The 21,062-nt window shown below is 37.5% G+C and overlaps 1 protein-coding gene across 2 annotated transcripts in view; it reads right to left on the bottom strand.

Moving 5' to 3' along the window:
* Window positions 1-20,687, bottom strand: part of LOC131443724 (estrogen receptor beta-like) — a 49,244-nt gene extending 28,557 nt beyond the window's left edge. For both annotated transcript variants that reach the window (XM_058613618.1, XM_058613619.1), the window contains exon 1: window positions 20,365-20,687. The gene's annotated coding sequence lies outside the window, so the exon portion shown is untranslated. The remainder of the gene's footprint in view (window positions 1-20,364) is intronic.
* Window positions 20,688-21,062: the final 375 nt, after the last annotated feature.

Raw genomic sequence — 21,062 nt, 5'->3', positions numbered from 1 at the left:
AACACTGTAAAAATGTTGTATTATTTGCTATTTACTTATTCTCTCACCTTCAAAAAGGTAAATACAAGAAGAGAAAGCCTCAGAATGCCAGCAAATTCCACTCAAATTCCAAAAAAGCTCTGCATCGCCACCTTCACATCTTGGTTGGTCCACTGCCTCTCCATTACGGTCGCCCTCATACTCACACTCCCCTGTATTTGCTGACTGACCCTACATGATAAACATCTGATCCAATGTTGATGGACTTCAATAAACTCTGTGATGCTGTGCATGATAGAGGATTTTTTTTTGTCAAAAACATTTTTAATAAAGTGTGTTAGTGCGGAAACAGCTGGCACAGAGAAAGGAGAAGTCCCCCGTGTCCTGGGAGAGATGGGTCCATCAGTAAGAGGAACAGAAGGTTATGTCCCCTTCAAAACTAGTAACCCCAACAAGCTGCCCTCTGTTTCGCCGATGGCCACATCCGTTTATTTATTAGCTGTTGCATAAGCTGCCGCAGCGGCCAGAAACTCCACAAAATCGATGAGAATTATCTGCAGGATCGTGTCACTTTGTGCAAAACAATAAAACAAAAAACAGGTTAAAAATTGTCATAAACAAATGCATTAATTACCCACTGTTTTACCCACGCACTAAAGAAGCCAGCATCAAAACAAGGAATCAAAACTGCCTGACCTCCAGGCTAACAGGGTCTTGTCAAGGTCAGTGGTTCACACTGACCTCTGAAGGCCGAGGCCAGGACAGGCATCACATGCTGGCAGCTTTGTAGAAGTGAGAGTGGGAAGTTGTTGCTCTTTATTGTGGCAACCTATGGCACATGAGGTAACACAGAGGCCACTGTGGGTGGCATGTTTTCACACGCCGACCACTGTGGGAAATATTTATTTTTTCTGTGATTTTATTGGTGCAGGGGGGCGTGACGCCGAGCGTGGAAAGACTCAGCGGGTTATAAGTGGAGTTACACTTGTATTCACTTCTCTTCTGCTGACGTTTGCTTAAAGTGCTTTTTTGATGATGTTTATGTTTTAGTTTGATGACAATAGCTTTGCTTGTAATTTCCTGCAGACTTACATTCAGAAACAAATTATTATTGCATTAGTCTGACTAAAATCCCACTTAAAAACCTTTCAATTTGACTGAAATTGTCACACTAACACACCCAGATAATACTAGATAATATAATTGCTGGTTGGGGGTCGATTTCCAGTCAAACTTGAATCTAACTGGCCTGAGCTCTCTGTGCAAGATCCACAGTTCCAGCCCCTGGTACAAAAAACAAAGAAGAAAAAACAGTTTATTTTTGCACTAGCGCAAGAAAGAGCTGATTTGAAGAATTTAATATTTAGAAGTTTGATGGAATTTGAGACATACACAGGAGATAATGCTCAAGATGCTAAAACAAACTAGCTGTCAGACAGTCGTTTTGGGCTGCAATGTGTGTGTGCTGTAAACTGGACTGTAAAAATGCCCAAATACTAACAAGAAGAAAGCAGAGGGAGACACACTTCATTCAATAAATGGATTCACCACAAGTTCGTGTACACTGGGATGAGGACAGTGGTCCAATTAAATCGCATAGTCAGACTACAACTTGACAGAAATCTGGGACTGTGAGAATCTTTTAAATAATCACACTAGGACTTCACCTTTTTACTAATTTACCTTGTTATTTACTCGGCTGGTTTTGAAAGCTGTTTATTTAAATCACCATAGTTGTTTTTAATGAATATTATTACACTTAATTAACTAAATCGTTGCTGACTAATGATGGGTGGGCAGGAGTCAGAGTTAGTCATCAGTCGGCAAACAGATGATGTTGAGAAATTATAATGCACATTGTAGGATTGTAAGAGAGACTCTCAGAAAATCTCCTACCATCTTTTTTTGTACGTTTTCAGAATATGAAATGGATAAAAAAAAGTGAAATTTTTAATTAAATCTAATCATCTTTACCCACAGATGGAATTTACCCAGTCATTCATTATTGGTGAAGATGGGAAAGTGACTATTTGCAGAGGATAATCAAGTGAAGCAATCAACAGCTCCAGCACAGACTCTGAGGAGACTTTCATACCTAACTGTTTGCATGTTTCTATATTTGGTCCAATCTATAAATGTGCTTTATTACAAAAGAAAACAAATCTAGAGGTGAATAAATCATAATAAATCATGATGCTCTGGCTGCTGTACATAAACTGTATAAACTGTGCATTACAGTGAAGTGCTTCTGTTTTAATACTTCATTTACAAAGGACACTTTGAAGCACATTGAAGGGTCATCATGGTCATTCATTTATTATTAATTCTGTTATCTCTAGATCCATGGATGAATTATCTCATTACCATGGGATAACAAGGCATGTTTTCTTATCATAAAAGGACAACAAAAATAAAAGGTTTTTCTTTGCTAATAGTTTTCATCAGAGATGAAAGCTACCACTGTAGCTCTGACATCTACCAGTGGTTGAAAAAGAAGGAGAATCTGATCAATATATCCTCATTGAATATATCTTATTGGAACATGAACAACTTTTGATTTTAGATAGTGTATAAGTTGAAGAAAAACAGCTTATATGAACAGCATCAAATGACTCCGGTGAGTGTCCACTAGGGATTACTATTTAAATATTGCTGGATTAATCAAATGTTTGGATATTCTAGTGTATGAGCTAAGCGATGCATTCAATGTACCTCGTAAATCTCATCTCTTCTGTAGTCCACCAACCAAATGCTTTCTGCTGCCACCTGGTGATAATTAGCACCACAAATTACAATAATTGGGGGTAGAAAGATTATTCATTTTCATTCATATTTGTCTGTTTTGTATCCTCTTCACATGAGTACGAATAGTCACATTCACTGATCGACTTTTTATAATCAAGTGAATAATCAAACATTCCTGTCCCTCAAAGTTTGTACAGTACTTCATTTTTAGTTCACTACAGTATTTTGTTATACTGTACAAGTTTTCTTTTTTTATTTAATTCACCACATGTCTAACATTGATGTACGTTTCTGGATGCTGTGAATTCCCAAAAAGGACAAACAACAATTTATCTAAATCCTATTATCAACCATGTCACTCAGCTAACAGCGGCAGAAACATGAGTGTGGCGGCAGCAGCATCGAGAAGTCATTCTGAAAAGGAACTACTTTGGTTTGATTACAGAGAAAAATGGCAAAGAAAGTAATGATATGAGAGGGAAATATTCTGGATGTGTTTTTTTGTGAGCGAAAGAGGCTCAGGTGTGTGTGTGTGTGTGTGTGTGTACACATATATTTATATGGAATGTACAAATCTATCTTTGGGAGGACATTTTGTCTGGGCCCCACAAATGTAAAGTGCTTTCTAGAGGGGTAAGACTCGGCTTTAGTGTTAAGGGTAAGGGTTAGGCACTCAGTTGTGAAGGTTAAGGTTAGGGTAAGGGGTTAGGGAATGCATTACATCTATGGTGTGTCCTCACTGCGATATGAAAACATGTTTTCATAACAACCACACTTGCGCCAAGTGCTGTACAGACCAATAAATAAAAGACACAATAAATAAAAGGCATAGAAGCTCATGTTATGGTTAGAATTGGGTTTGTTCAGGTTCAGGCTAAATGTTAGGGTAAAGCATTTAGTTGTGAGGGTTAATGTTAGGGTAAAGGGTTAGGGAATGCATTACATCTATGAATGTCCTCAGTAAGAATGTTGCGTTTTGGCATTTCCTGGATGTTGGTCAGGAACAGGCTGAAAAGGTCATGTACATCTGGAGAGCTCAATTAGATGAGCAAATTAAAAACCATCCGTGGATTTAATAAACTATAGCCAAACAGGAGTCTCCGTAATTGTAAAAATCTGAATGCAAGTCTCCTGGCTTGGGTGGACAAAGATTGGTCCCGGTTGACATTTTTTGTAGAGGACGAAACACAGCTCATCTCTCTTCGTCTCCAAAGTCACATCTGTCCACTTACTTCATGCACTCACAATCTCCAGCAAACGGACAGAAATAGGAATTTCTAATTAAATCTGGTTACAAAATCATGTTATTTAACCAACAAGATCTGATTTATTTGCTCCACACACACAAGCCGTCCATGAGACGCAATCAAATAAAGTGATTTTGTTGAAAGCCGTATTAATGATTTGGTTGAGTTTCACTTTGCAAATGAATCCCACACTCCCGGCAAACGAGGAGGAGGAGGAGTAGTGTGAGAGAAGAGTCGAGATGAGCTTGTGATTTTATTTTCTTCTCATGATTTGTTGCTCCTTGACAGACTAAAAGCTTGTTGACCACAGTTTAATTTATACTTGCATGACCGACCGCGAGAGACGGGTCACCAGCAACAAGCACAGACACTACAGATTATCCAGATTGTGCTTAAAGTTTAGCCACTGGTGCTCTTCACTTAAAGAAGTCATTTAAAAAGCCCAGTGAGACCAGTCCTTGAGGGATCAAGCTTGATGTTTCTGGCAGTCTGAACAGCTACAAGACACATGATCTGATTTTTTCCAAAGCTGATTCAAACCACTGATCAGATTTTAGAGATCCGTTTCAATCTGAACGTCTCGGTCACTCAGATAGTATTTCCAAAGTGTCTTCTGCGTCTCTTGCAGCGTGACTCCAACAACAACAACGACAACATCGTAGATCCAGAGAGGCTGAGGTAAACTGGTGACGCGCTAAACGATCAACACAGTGGAAGACGATAGTTTAAAAATCCACAGAAAGTTGGGACAGAAACGAGCAGTCCATTTTGTTTGGACTACTTGATTTTCCCAGGGGGTGTGGCCTGTAACTATAGAACTCATGTGGAAGATGTGACTAGACAATGTCAATATGGACACACACATAGATCGGATTTGATCACTTGCCGATATAATGTACACAGTTGGTCGGGAAGATCAGATTTTGATTGGATGTGCTTACAAATCTGATTTGGGCTGCAGTCTAAGCAAGGCCTAAGTTTGCTGTGTCATTCTCCTGCTCTGTCTCCACAGCTCCTGTCTTGCAGTTGCTCCCATTCCTACTCTCTATTTAATTTGAAAAAAAGGGGTAAAATACAGTATTTAAAAAAATAAACATCTTTAATTTCACCAATTTGCAAGTACTTGCTATTAAGTTTGCACACATTCTCTGTGATTATTCATCCTTTTGTACTTATTTATTACATTCTTAACGACAGTATTAAAACTCTGCTTTAAAATAATGATTCTAACGTCTTGTTCTTTTATGTCTTTGGCGTTTTGTATGCATGTCTGGGTTTGTCAAAAAAGCAGTTAATGACAAAGAGCTGATTAATAATGTACAGAGAGAAACCTCTAGTCTATTTAAATATTAAATATGACCAAATCTATGATTTTATATCCTTAAAAAAAAGATGTATAAGGGGGCATGTCATGTCTGTTATGTCACAGTATTTAAAAAAAAAAGAGAGAAAAAAGAAATGTTTTGAGCTTGTGTTTGTTTCACTTCCTTCGCAGATGTTTTGAGTGGCTCAGTCCCATGAACACATACTGTTTATTACTGTACATGCATGGTTTATTTTCCTGGAATCACATACTTGTAATGTGGGGCTACAGTGCCCCCTAGTGGTCTGTTTCTACACATACACTAGAACGAAGCCACGATAATGTGGAGGTCTCAATTTTCAACTCTTACTTATTTCCCACTACTGTATATATACAGAAAGTAATATACACACATTGTATACATAGTTTGTGAAGCCTAATAAATGAACTTTATTTTAAAATTTAAAGAGGAAAAGCTGCTTTAAATCATTCCACTCTAATGATAATTTAATTAATGACATTTAATAGATGTTATAGATGCAAATTTTGCAGATCGAGGCCGTACTTGGACTGATATATTCAGATGAGGTTAAAAAGTAGACTGAATATCTGTGTTCTGCTTCAAAAAAATGAATTAATTTATCAGTTTTGTAGTGAATATTATTAATTGTGTGAAGTGGTTTTCATTTTGGACTGATTTGATGTGATTTTATAGACAATACACCTTTACATGATACGTAAAGTAAATGATTAAATTCAATATTTACTACTTTCAGTCACTGCTTTTATGTTTACGTACAGGCAGGTGAAAGAACAGAAACAGATGCACGTGCATTCATGTTTTTCTCCACAACATTTCTTGGAAATCTGCGCAGTAGTGTCTGAGTAACACTAGTGAAAAAAACAAACAAACAGACAAACAAACCTCAGAAAAGAGCTGAAGGGCAGATAATCAATCTCACTGTGAAAAGAGAGCCATCACATTTTAAAAAAGAAGCTTGTAAATAAGATGTTCAAATAGACGCACATACGCACACGCTGGATGTTGATACAAAGGGAAGGAGTTCGGTGAACTGTGAAAACACTAATGGGATCCCTGACAATATAATTAACTAATGAGGCTGATGGAAACAACAGCACTCTGTCACCAGACACCCGCACTCATCTTCATCTGCCTCCTTCTCCTCCTCCTCCTCCCTCACATCTGCTGCTCCTCACTACCCCAAAAATCCTGCTACACTAAATCTTTAATTAATCATTTATTCTTGATAAAAATCTCCAAAGACCTTGTTTCTAAAAGCTACATATATATAAATAACCAAACGAAACCTAGTGTATATCAACAGTGCTACTTCTTTTGGACAGAGGTATTCAGAAGAGGGTAAAAGTAGAATATAAATATCTAGTATCTGTTCTTTTCTTTGAAATGTCTCTCTAATTGCTTATCTACCAAAGATGATTAGGGCCACAAGTAAAAAGGGGAAAAACCCCAGATTTTTTTCCCTCAGAATGTAGACTTTTTAATCTCAGAATTCAGAAATTTTTTCCCTTCAGAATTCAGATTTTTTAATCTCAGAATTCAGACTTTTTTTTATCTCAGAATTCAGATTTTTTTTATCTCAGAATTCAGACTATTTAATTTCAGAATTCAGACTTTTTTTAAATCTCAGAATTCAGACTCTTTAATCTCAATATTCAGACTTTTAAATCTCAGAATCCAGACTTTTAAATCTCAGAATTCTGACTTGTCATTCGTGCATGCATTTATTAATTCATCTTCTCAATCTCAGAATTCTTGTTGGCTGTTAGTGGCCCTAATCTTGTAATTCATATGTTTTGACTATATTTTTTATTATAGTGAACAGGTGGTTGAGCTGCCAACAGATTTAAGGCAATGGAGATGACATTAAATCTGATTAACACTCATTTATAAATTATTATGACTTTGAATGTATTTGACATTTGTCATAACCTTCCTGATCCGCTGTTTCTAACCAGCTGCCTGTTCTGCTTTTCAGTGAGTTGACATATTTGGCACAAAGTGAGTCCATGAATGTGCCTGACTCTGAGGCTTAAACTGCAGGTGCACTTATCTTGAAAGCTAATTAAATATAGCTTCAAAACACAGATTAACAGAATTCAGCGAGTCTGACGTGTCTCAAAAACTAAAATAATCACCAGGAGTAACCAGGAGTAACCAGGAGCAAACGGCTTCTCTGGATTGTTTGATGAGTAAACTGCTCCTGGTTAACAGTTAACCTCTTTTCCGCACTCGATTTCATAGTTAGTGCCAATTTACTAAAAATAGCAAATTCACTAGAGAGGTCAGAAAATGTGTGCTGCTGGAGACGCCTCCTCCGTGGCTGTGGCCACTGCAGAAACATCACGCTCACATTGTCTGTGTGTGTGTGTGTGTGTGTGTGTGTGTCACTGACTGACTGCGGGCTCTGATTTATAGCTGCAGACACAGAAAGGGATGCCTTTGTGGTCCGGTATAAAAGGCAGGAATGCTGAACGCTCCATTAATTAGGCAGTGTGTTGTAATGATTAAGCACAAGTGTTGCAGAGACACGGCATCTTACACAATATACTTATCAGTGGATTCCTAGGAAATGAAAGAGGTTAGAATCTAACTCAAAAATCCAAAATTAAGGTTCAGTGCGTAAAAAAGTGGGTGAAATTATCTTATTTTGGCAGAACTTTAAGATAAAACATGTGCAGAATCAAGTGATTATATGAATGAGCCTTTTATATTTAATATAAATGTATATTGGAAAACAAAGTTTTTACGGTAGCCCACAGTGGACAAACTAACCATCTTTCTAACTAAAGGTTCTGAGGGATATTCAGATTGAATGTCACCAATAAATGCTGCTCAATTTAACATAGTGTACCTTTAAACAAGGTTGTTTAGGTGGGAAAAATATTTGGAAAAAAGGGTGAAGTTAAAACAACAGGCTAACCTGAATTTCAAAGTAAAAGCAAGTAGAAATGGAGCAAATATGAACTGCTTTATAGTCAGTTCAGCAAGTTATTTCATCAAAATAATGCAATGACATGAGTCATAGCTCATCTATTATTAAACTATCTTCTTCATTCATTTTTCAGGAATAACCTCCTGTAACTAATGCTTCTCATGACGATTTAAAAACATTGTGCAGTTGTAGGAGCCATAGTCCAACAGTAGAGGTCAGTATAATCATGTGCAGGTACAGGACCATAATACATGTAATCTAATGCCTCTACAAACACTTTCATCATTATTATTAGTTTTATTATTACCATCATGTCTGTGTGTTGGCAGTGCTTTTTATCATCACATTAATCTGTTTTCTTAATCTTCATTAATCTTAATCAGCCTCAACACATGCACCTTCATACTGTATGTAACAGTAACTAAACAAATACATGGGAAAATGTATTGTAAAAGGGGGAAAACAAATTTTATTAACCCGTTTTCTTTGATTAAATGGCTGTACTGCATCTGTACATTGAGATTATACAGTAAATGTAATTACAGACTAAAGACTCTTTCATTACCGTGTGGGCACATGTTGTGCTGGGAAATGAGCTGACAACCTTGTGATTAATGAATGATCAGTTCCACCCACGGAGTCATACATTAAAATCTTATTTACACACTCTTCTCTGTGCAAGGAAGGCAAGTATCAGTGTCAGTGTAGCCTCAGATGCCAGTTTATTTTACGACAACACACCCTGTGATTGTCCTGCATTAATGGAGGTCACACAGTTTTGCTAAATAATTCTGCAATATTTGATGTAAATAGTGTGAAGTAGATTACAGAAACTCCTGTGTGTCTAAGGGAACACAGTTCAAATTCATGAATTCATGAATCTGTAGGCCGTAACACTACTGTTTTTTCTTCCATCTTACAAGATGTGAAGCGATGTGCTTCTTGAAATAAATCCACACATGCTGCATCAAATTGTGAATTCCATTTCACATATATAATATAATTCACATGTACAGTCCAAATAAGCCAAACTGTATAGAGACAGTGATTTAATTCTGCACACAAACTATATATCCTACACCTACAAGAGATAATTAAAGACTAATTATTGTCCTACGTTTAGTTTTTATGGCCTTTTCCCCTCTAAAAGGCAGTAACTAATCCACTGTGTGTGAGAGTGTGCATTTCCACCAACAGGAGAAAGTCTAAATGCCTTTTTGTGTTAATCACATGTGCTGTGCACAACACAACATTGATTTCTTCGCTGCGACCCAAAAGCACTGATATTATCATATTCTAAAATGTTTTCCCAGGCCACATTTTAAAAATAAACCAGATCTCCATGAAAGACAAACATTTCTTCCTCCCTCCACTTCTTCTTCTTCTTCTTTCTTGTCTTCCCTCTTCGTGTGTGTGTGTGTGTGTGTGAAGTAGAAATCCTTCCCTCCCTCCTTCGGCAATAAACTTACTGACCCTCTTTGCTGCAGCAGTAGAGCTCATCTCCGCATCGACTCCCTTTGTGGAGAAAATCAATAAGCACGGGTCAAAACAGCCACTGAAGGAAAGAGTACTGGTAACACTATAAAACCATCAGCACAGGATTTATCCAGGATGCAACCATGGTCCACATTTCTACTCTAATCTCTGTACAATGTTTATATGTACACTCGCTCTCTCTTCTATTAGCTGCCAGATTTCCTGCAGGGTTAGTTTAAATGATAAGGATTATTATTATTTTGAGTATTAAAAACAGTAAAGTCTTAAGAAACATGTTGAACATTGCAGATTCAAACACATCCGCAAACTCTGATAAGACATGAAGACATGAGACTTTTCTCCTTCCAACACACACAGTTCTGCACAGCTATTCTTCTAAGGACTTAACGTTGACTATTATTAATGTTAACAGCCTTATCCCTAACCTTAACCAGTCAATGCCTACTCATAGGGACCAGGTTTTGGTCTACTGGTCCTGACAAGGTCAGTGTTAACGCCACAAAAGGTCCTAAAGAGGTAATGAATACAAGTACACACACATGCATCGATGTACAGTATTCTTAGTAAGGATACCCATAGATATAAAAGAGTTCCAAAGTCCCTTACCCTTACCTTGACCAACACACCTAAATGTCTAACCCCAACCCTTAACCAAAACCTCAAAAAAATCTTAAAGGTTGTGAGGACCAGCGAAGATGTTCTCACAAGGTCACAAGGTCTTTTTTTTCTTAGAGCACTGCATTGTCTTCCATTCATTTGGACACCCTAATCTAACCAGTATTACCAGTTAATACCTAACCCTAACCATAACTTAACCACCGTTCAAATCTTTGCCCTTGATGATGTTCTGCATCATTACATTAGGACACGTTTTGGTCTCCATGAGGACTACTGGTCCTGACAAGGTCAGTGTTTATGCTAGTAAAGGTCCTAAAGAGGTAACAAATGCAAACCTTATTCATCTACAGCATTCTTAGTGAGGACATAATGCGTTCCTTAGCCCCTTACTCTGACCCTAACTATCACAAATTAATGTCTAACCCTTAACCTAAACCTAACCCTCAAAAACCCTTAATTGCGAGGACCAGGCAAGATCAAAACATCTCCATAATAATCTGATTGAATCATAATTTGTCCTCACAGACACACAGAAACTTGTTTTTATGTCTTGGTGAGTACACATCATAGATATAATGCATTCACTCACCCCTTACCCTTAACTTTACCATCACAACTAAGTGTCTAACCCTGCAAAAGCCCATTAAAGTTGAGGGGCCCAGACGCAATGTCCCTACAAAGGTCAACATGTCTTCACAGAGATAGGTTTATAAGTATTTTTGGACCTCACAAAGATATAAATACAAGTATACACACACAGGTTTACACAGCTAATCTTCTTAGGACTCGACAGTGATTTATTTTCATTTGGACAGTCTCAGTATCTCAGAAACAAGGTCCTACCCTCATTAGAACCAGGTTTTGGTCCAACTGGTCCTGACAAAAATCCGTGTTTGTGCCAGAAAAGCAACAAATGCAAGCACACAAACACACGTCTGTCACCTCTCAGCACTCTCGGCTCTCATCATGAATTTGTCCTGCCACCATGGTGGAGTATCTTTGGCTCCATGCCTGCTCTGGTGTCCATGCCCACGCTCAGGCTCCTTATCAGGTGTCAGATGTGGCTTTGGTGTCACTGAGGTCTTGTCCATTTCCCTTCACACCCTGCTTTTTTGAGCTTTGTTACACAGAGCCGGTCACCAAACAAAGGCATGCCACTCATCACTTTCCAGTGCAGGGGAAGTGATAATTGGAGGCTAGTGTTTGGGATCATGATGGAGCGTTAAGCACTAATGGTTGATTAATCATTTAAATGATCCTGAGGAAACTAACGGCAAAACATTTACAGATGAACAATAACTAAAATGATAGGATAATTGACTACTGAGGCAGTAAAACAACTCAAGAAAACACTGGACTCAATGAAAACACATACATATGTACCCACACTCACTTTTGCCACTTTTGCCACGTGACTGACGTGCAAGAGAAGGTCCTGAATTTGACCTGCTAATCAATTTATGGAGCACAAATGTGCATCTCAGTTCACAGTTGTGATAAAAAAAAAACCTTACAAACAAAGCACTGCTATAGCGGAAACTAAACACTGCAATGCGTTTGAAGCAACAGCGGAGCTTCACTAATGCAAAATGTGCAGAATGTCCCGTCTGCAGAATTCCGGAAAGTCCCGAGTGCGGTCTGGACCGTGGGAACACAAGACATGAAAGTCTTGGTGGCTCAACACCACGATAAGTGAATGAACAGTTTCGATGCAACGCTGTCTCCTCCACATTATTGGCAATTAGTGGCTGATAAGTGAACAGGAAAAGCAGCAGTGTGTGAACAGTGTGTGGATGCAGTCACAGGGCTAAGATTTAACATGATGGTCTGGAAGATGAAGAGATTTACAAACCAACAGTAACGGCAGTGATTTCAGTTTCCTGCTACATGGGCTAGTTTATCGATTTGGTTAAGTGCCACAATGATAAACCGATTTTTAATTAATTAATTGTCAACTACTTTTATAATCGACTAATTGGTTTTTCAATATAAACATTAAAACTGATTTTGGTTGGTTGACAAATCGAATGTTTCAACATTTTGTGACATTTTAAGGACAAAGCAAGTCATTGATTAATTGAGAAAATAATCCACACACAGATTATGAAAATGATGCTTCGCTGCAGTCCTAATTTGGTTTCGCATTCCTGTAGATACTGTAATTGATGATTTGACATCGCTGTAGTGTCTTAAATCCAAATTTAAATCAGACTAAACTTAATCAAAAGACCATCACTGCATCATGGGTATGAATCTTATGCAGGCAAATTTAATTTCCAGCTCAAAGTCTAAAAAATATCTTAAAAGTAGGCAAACAAAAAAAAAAACAGACCCAAACAGGTGCATTCTTACTGACTGACCTACAGTAGATAACTTACGTGATGTTCGCACTATGCCCAAACCCCTCATACTAAATAAAAAAACTTGCTAAACTAAACTAGCAATTAAATTAACAAAAAATATTATATATTTTTCGAAAAAAAAAAATACAGATCTAATACACATCAAACATCCCATTTATTTATTTATTCACAGAATGTAAAAACCTAAATAAAATAGCACTATTTACTAACAACTGAACACCAAAACAAACAAATAGCTTCAACAATATCAGCAAAACTTGTGAATAATTGAAGGTTTTAAAAAGGTTTCAGAGGAAACTTTGACTGCAGGTTTTGTTAGAAAACAATTCTAAGCTCCCAAACTCCAATAAACACGACCGGGAATCTTGATCATCGGGTGGAATTTTCTCCCTCCCTTTGATGTTTGTCCAAGAGTGACTATTTATACAGCCAACACTTGTTGTCTGGAAAGTGCGAGCCTCTGCTGCAGCGAGATCCCCACTGTACACAAGCACATAAACAGGGCCTGGGTGCACAACGCTGCCCTCCTTATCGACAGGAACCCAAAGTTCCTCCAGTGGAAATGTCTTTGTTCCCCCTCGTCTGCCACACAATGAGCGCGACTTTCTGGAGTCAGCTGAAGGCACTGCAAGTGAAGGCCTTTGCTCATTCCGCACATAGCACGGCGGAGGCGCTGACCTTGGACAGGAGCTATTAAAATTGTTCTCCACTGAGCACACGTATGTGCGCTCACCTTGGCTCACAAAAACACACACACAAGAAAAACATGTTTTACTAAACGGCTTTGAAAACAAATTTCAGTGGAAAGACTGACAGCAGAGGCACATTTTCTATAGTACAGTACGTATGCCTCTGTCACTCACCTTGACCTACAGCAACACATTATGGTATATACAGTGCAGTACAGAGTATTTTTCCATCATTCATTTATCTGCTACAGTACTTCCACAAATAACAGACAAGTGCTTTGTCTGAATGTCAGAAAACAATGACAAGTGCCACAGTAATTCCCCAGAGCATGCCATTGTTGTTTAAGTGCTTTAATTTATCCAAAACAATACAGTAAAACTGTACGTGTAACACCACATGTATCATGCTTTTCATTGCCATGACTGCACACTGTCGGCATTTTTTATTAAAAAATAAATCACAGAAAAAAATAATCATTGATGTTTAAGTTGCCAAATATTTTTCTAGTTCTTCAATATGTGCAGTTATAGTTGCATTCATTCTTTCATTCCTGAGCACCAGAACCACCGCAATTTGTGTCCTCATCTTTCACAAGGTTAAATCTAATCCAATCCACTTTATTAATATAGCACATTTGAAAAAACACAAGGTTGCCAAAGGAATAGATGGAGAAATAGAAGACTAAAATACGCTAAAAGACATAAAAAGATTAGAAGATACGAAAAGACAAGACCGTGACAACACGATTCTCACGCTAGGTTAAAAGCCAAAGGAGTAAAAGTGAGTTTAAATACGAGTTAAAGCAGCAGTGTAGCATAAAGCAGAAATGTACTGTATTCATTCAGTATCAAGAGACAGCCTTCAAAATAAAAGATACTTTCTCAGACGTTCCTGTGTTTGGATCCTCATAGAGCTGGACGCGTATAAAACAATGTCACGGCGATTTCGTGCAACCACTATGATGACCCCGCCCATATTCATCATATCTATCATGTTAGTATTAACTTGTTATCTCATCCACTGCATTGATCCACATAATCCATTTGTACCAATAACACAATTATCAATCATACGGGGAAAAAAAATCAATCATCTATAGAACAAGAGTGTCAATTAACTGATTGGTTGGTTGTTTTGACAGAAAGATGTTTAGCAGCTGTTTTAATGACCGAATATTTGACTTTCCTGCAGCTTATCTAATGCGAGAATTGTCACATTTATGTGGTTTTAATGTTTTTTGTTTCAAAAGATAAACAACCAACTTTTGGCTCCCTTGAAGCTCATGTTTAGTCACTGTCATAAAAATGCTGCAGCAGCAAGAAGCTTGTAAGTACACATATACTTGTTTTTATAATATTTAATATAACCTTTAGGGCTTATTATTATTAAATGAGAATATTTTCTGTTTTCTTTACTCCACTAAAAAAAGAGATAATTGGAATTGAATAATTTTGGTTTGTAGACAAAACAAAGACATTTGAGAACACCACTATTTTGAGGTTCGGGACATACCGCAAAGACATTTTTTAAAATTCACTAACACTTTATGGACCAAACAACTAATTGATTAAGATAAAAAAAAAAGAAAAGTTAGATTAATTGAGTATGAAAACAGCCCTAACCCTCAATAATACTGTTACTCTATGCTAACTTATGGACACCAATGTAAACGGGGACGTGTGTTGAGTTTTAGTACCATAACGACAAGTTTAAGTGTGTATTTCAGCTTTAATTTAAACATTTCTGTAGGTCTTTGACATTTGTTGACATGGCCTTAGGAAAGTGATATAGTGTCATAACCCAAAAAAGTAATTAAAAAGTCACTACACAAAAACAAGCAAATTATTGAGAGATGAAAATAATCACAACGTGAACACCCTCCAGCAATGTGATCAGCCAGATAATATCATACTCTAATGAATTTTCACCCGTGTGTCATACCTTTCATATAACATCCATCATTCAGCTCATAATTCATATTCCCAGACTCCCGTCAACCACAGTACAGGTGTGATATGACTTGTTCTGACATTTTTTACCCTTTGCCACGACCAAGGTTGAATAACTGCACAACAGACCCCGGGCTTTACTCGCGACTCCTGGGAGAATTATGCACCAGCCTATTTACAGTATCTGCACACAAACACGCGCAGCACAGCCCTTTACACATTATGCGACACACGGATTCTCCCTAATGACTCGCCTCACGGCAGCAGTCAGTGTGAGCTCCACGCACACACAGAGAGTGAAATCCTGTTACAGCTGGCTTTTCATGATGCCTTTAACCGCATTACATTCCCCCCTCTCAAGTCCAGATCCAATTTCCCTATGAAACAAGGTAGCACACACACACACACACACACACACACACACACAACCACGCTGTGACAAGGATGCCTGCCTTTAATGTCGTCAAAAACAAAGTGTGTTTTCCTCCTCTCTACATCTCTAGTGGCCAGGGCTCTCTGGGAACTCAGACAGACAGACAGGAGGGAGGGAGGGAGGAGCGGAGGGAGGAGGGGGAGACAGAGGGTGAGTGGATAATTCACTTGACTCTGGAGGATGTTTGCATGTGTGTTTGTTGTCCTCATGATAAAAAAAAGAGGAGATAAATCCTCCTGAGTGAGGACACTTAGTCGGCCTTCATCTATTTATTACCTTGTTTGGGACCAGGACTTTATAATACATGGTTTTATTTATTAAATTACATTAATTAAATAAATAAATAAAAAATAAATAAAAAAATAAAAAAAGCACCCAGAATAAGTAATGAATTACCATTATTGGCATAATCCTGAATGGATAATTGGGATTAATGAATGGAGAAAATTGTTAATATTTCACTTGAGTGACTTAATGTTGTCCAGCTTGCCAACATACAGTCTTGGTGATTTATTTTGAATCACATTACGTTACATGTCATTTGGCAGACGCTTTTATCCAAAGCAACTTACAATAAGTGCATTTAAACATTTGGGTACAAAAAAGTGCTAGAAGTAAGTAAGTGCTTCAAGTAAGCCAATCTATAAAGTGCCACCACAAATGGGGAAACTATAATTCCAACCAGTTCCTGACCTGTTTCCTTTGTATCTGTATTTGTGCATATGCATACCTAAATCAGCAGATACAAACCAAATTAAAGCAGATTATGGACAGTAGGAGCCGCCCACTTACAGTATGTTCATCTAATATTAAAGCTTATTTTTTTGAATATTTGCGATAACATTGCAATGATTTTAGTCGGGCCAGCAAATGCACATATTGTCATGGGTCTAGTTCATGTTTACAAACAGGATGTGAATAAGAAATTGATTAAGGGTGAAGGAAATGAATGTAATGAAGAGGTTAATGGGGGGGGGGAAATACTTAATACTGCTTTGAAAACATCAACAGGACATCAATATTACATTTTGTGGAGGTTTTATTGTTTTGTGATGCTCTCACCTTCACCCTTGCTTTGAATAATAATTGAAAGTAGGGCTGGTGCTAACAATTATTTTCACATCAATTCATCTGTCAATTATTTTCACGATCAATCGATTTGTTCCAGAACCAGAAAATGTGAAAAAATGTTGATCGGTGGTTCCCAAACTTCAAAAACGATGATTGATGAATGTCTTGTTTTGTCCAAACAACAAAATGAATCCCTTTGAATGATTTCTTTGTTATATAGAGCAAATAAACGAGAAAAGATTCACACTTTATAGATTCAATAACTAAAAAAATACACTCAAACTAATTAATCACTTTTAAAAATTGCTAAAGGATTAATTTACTAATCAATTAATCGTTGCAGCCCTAATTGAGATTTAAATAATTAGCTTAACTTGACTGATACAAACTTAATCACCATTATTTGGGAAAATACCTAATCATTAAAATATTAAAATAATTCCTGTCTGAAAACCCATTATGTGGTGTCTCCTCTGTCATTACTCAAAGTAATTGGAATATATTTAAGGTTAAGCCAAAACAAACTTCTTAGACTAATGCATTAATGACTTACTTGAGAGGGGAAAAAAGTCCACCAGATTGATCATTAGCACCTTTTTTCTTTTGGAATAAAAATGTGTGAAATGATTTTTTTTTTTTTTTTCTTTTCACAATCAGCTTCACTGACAGGGAGTGATCTTTAAGTGGGTCTGACTCCACCCCCGTCCCCGCTCGTCTGTTAGAAAGGCTGCTGCAGCATCAGGGACATGTTCGTCTGCAGGATAAAAGGCCCTCCTTATTAAGTCAGCTGTCACATCGGGCACCTTGCCAAGCGGCACATCCATCCACTTGCTATTCCCAGCTGTGCCCTTATTTCTCTACGCCAACTGCCGGATCCTAGCATGACCTCACACAACCTCCTCCTTTTTCTAACCTCATTATATTTCTCCACAATCTCATCCCCTCCACCACCTCCAGCATTAATAACACATGTGTTCAAATAGCTTTTCCTCATCTACACCTAAAAATGTTAACTAATCAATGTTAAGGGCGTGGGGGGGGGAAGTCTAATTATGGTGCATCCATGCTTGTCTTACATGAACGGATGACAACAGACGCAGCCGAATGTCGCTTCTGCACATGATTTTACCGTCTTAATAATCGAAAAGGGATCAATGGCCTGAAAGAGTGCAATTAATTATCTTCCAGTGCATAAATTGTCCTTTCATTCAGTCGTAGTAATTGAATTGATTGAGCACAGATGGAGTTGACCTCTGATCAGCTGCCGTAAAGGTCGCACGTCTGTCGAGTGTCAAGTTGAGAGAATCGATTAAAAGGATCGAACGGGTTTCTGATTAATTGATTTTTGTGCCCCTTTCACCTTATTTACGTCCATGCGGTAAGGAGAGACACTTAAACATTAATCGATCAACCGGTTAACGTCCGAAACTGAAATCTCACTTGCTTTTTAAAACAGGAGTCTTAAGTTTTGGATTGACGGTTCAAGTTATTGCATAAAACCCCATTCAAAAATTATATAATGTCCGCATTAAAAACGTAAAAGTGTGATGAAAGGTTCTACAGTAAAACACGTGTCCATACGCTCTGCTCCATTGGAATAAAAGGATCAGTACACGTACATTTTTAAGCTATGGATCATAGTTTCCCCTTTTGTTTCATCAATTCAATCACTTTCTCAAACACGCCGCCCGGCTCACCTACGCCTGACATGACTCAAGGCAACATATTTCTGTGACATGCCCAAACCAATCGAGGAATGTGTGATATTTCAAAATCACTCAGCCATTATTTCCTTATTCACCATGAAAGTAAGTCAAGGTTGAGTCACAGAAGGAGTGCCAATATAGAGGGAGGGGGTGTAAAGCTATAATCAGTGTTAAGGTACAAGCTGTTCTAAAAGAAAAGGTGTAAAACTCAAATTGTTTCCTCAGACCACACCAAGTGCAATAAAAAGGATGTGAATTGTCCTGTTCCCAATAAAATGTATTTGAAAGATTTGTTGGGCTGTGGTGTTGAATATTTAACAGGTAGTATCAACTTTTCAAATAAAATAATTAATGTAGAAGTATATGTATATGCATTGATAAATTACTATTAATTACTAAAGTGGTTGCAATTAGTGTCACCTGTACACTTGGTTGGTTATTTGGGTTTTAAAATGTCTATGTTTGGGTTTTCCTAGATTTCATAATGATGAGAGCCACAAATATCCCACAAAAATAAGAAAAACATCACCACCGAAAAAAAATGCACTGTTGATTAACAGATTATGAATGGCAATTGATTTACAGCCCTACAAGTGCAGTAATGTGTACAAAAACGTCTGCTATCTCATGGTGAGAATGCAGATTGTAACAGGCGACAGATTCCCTCCATTACCCAAGCACATCAGGGAACTACAGTGGCTTTCAAATACCAGAAAGGATTTTCTTTTTCTTTATTTGCATAGTAAGCTCCCATTTCAGAACTCTAGTCCATTTTGTGCTGCTGCTGAAACATGTCGCTGCAAGACGGTGGCATCTGTAAAGCAAGGCCTTTGCCTGAAGTCCATAAAAATTGATTGAAAAACTGAAAAAAGTATATTTGATTTCTGCCAAAATGACTCAAACACACACACCATTACATTACATTATTTGTGCACTGCAGTATTACTACATTAACCATAGCACCACTGTGTAAAACAAGTTTGACATTTAAGAAGCTCAATAGATATCACATCAAAAGGAGACTCTCAAAGCATGCAATATGAATCGTATTAAACTGGAAGTTTCTCTTGGATCCATGTTTTCAAAGGTGGTTCAAACTGTTTCTGTTGCTAAAATGGAACAGAACAGTTTAAGCAAGTCTTTACCACAGAACAAATCTCATAAGCAAATCTCATTCATATAGTAGCACTAGTTCATGAGACCTGACTGTCCAGTCTGTGAGCGCTGATGTTTATTTGCAGGGCTGCAATTAACGATTATTTTCATAATCAATTAATCTTGAGTATTTGTTTGGACCATAAAATGACAGAAAACGTTTCTTGGTGTTTTCCAAACCTCGCAACGATGTGGTCAGATGTCTTATTTTGTCCACCTTAAACTGATTAAAAAATAGTTGATTATGAATTTAGTAATCAATTAATCGAATAATTATTGCAGCCCTACTTCACATTTCTACAAATTTAAGTTTACAGAGTGCTCAATGTGAAAGAAAAGACAAGTAGCAGCTTAATATTCATTTTGCAACACTAGGCAAAACCACAACCATGGTGTAATAATGAACACGAAACCATAGCCAGAAGATAAATAAGTTCTCCAAGTCTCCACAAATTAAATATTATTTCACAAGTTAAACCAAAACACCGCCCAAAACTAGCAACAAAACTTCAAACACACACACACACACACATACAACCGGCAGCACAAAAAGGTAGCCCCCAATAACATGACTGAACAGAACCAAAACACCAACTTAGATCAGACATGTCGACACAAGCTGCAGGTACTTACAGTTGGTGAAGAGAAAGAGAAGATTTTCCTCTGAATCCCAGCAGAAAGAAGAGATGTTTGGGGAGAGATGTAACAAGGACAAGCACCAAAAAATTATTATTTTCACAGCTCGCTAGCTAGCTAGCACGCTAAGTGTAGCAACTGCACTAAAGCTGCCCTTAAGCAACATGTCTCCTAATTGGCTATTTAACCACTATTTTTACAGTAAATTGCTTCATAAACGCTGGGAGCACGTTTTAATTTAATTATTAGGGCATGAAGATGAGATAATAAGGTGTGTAGCAGCAGGAAGTGGCAGAACTTAAGAGCGAACAGTGGGTGTAGCAAAGTTTAACTGGCCGGCCATTTTTAAAAGGGTGTGTTCACTGTCACTTGCAAAATGGCGGAAGTGGTGAAATAACTTAAATCACACGGCGAGAACATGACTATTTAAAGTAAAATTCCATTCTATTTAGTCAAAGTTATTGGAATATTACCAACAAACTTGAAGTATCAAAATTAAAATTACATTTATGTAGCATTATTACTGACACGACAATTTTAATGTCGTGTTTGACCAATAGGTGGAGCTAGTTTTTACTACTACTTTATATTTTCATAGTTTGCATTAATTATTAAATGGAAAAATAAAAGAGAAAAATAAAAGAGAAACCGCCCCAAATAATTTTTTTTTTAAATAATTCTCTTCTTTTCAGCTT

The sequence above is a fragment of the Solea solea genome, chromosome 17 (genome assembly GCF_958295425.1).
Source record: "Solea solea chromosome 17, fSolSol10.1, whole genome shotgun sequence".
Taxonomy (NCBI): domain Eukaryota; kingdom Metazoa; phylum Chordata; class Actinopteri; order Pleuronectiformes; family Soleidae; genus Solea; species Solea solea.
Note: the sequence above shows the minus strand (reverse complement) of the source record. Positions and strands in the feature narration are given on the sequence as shown.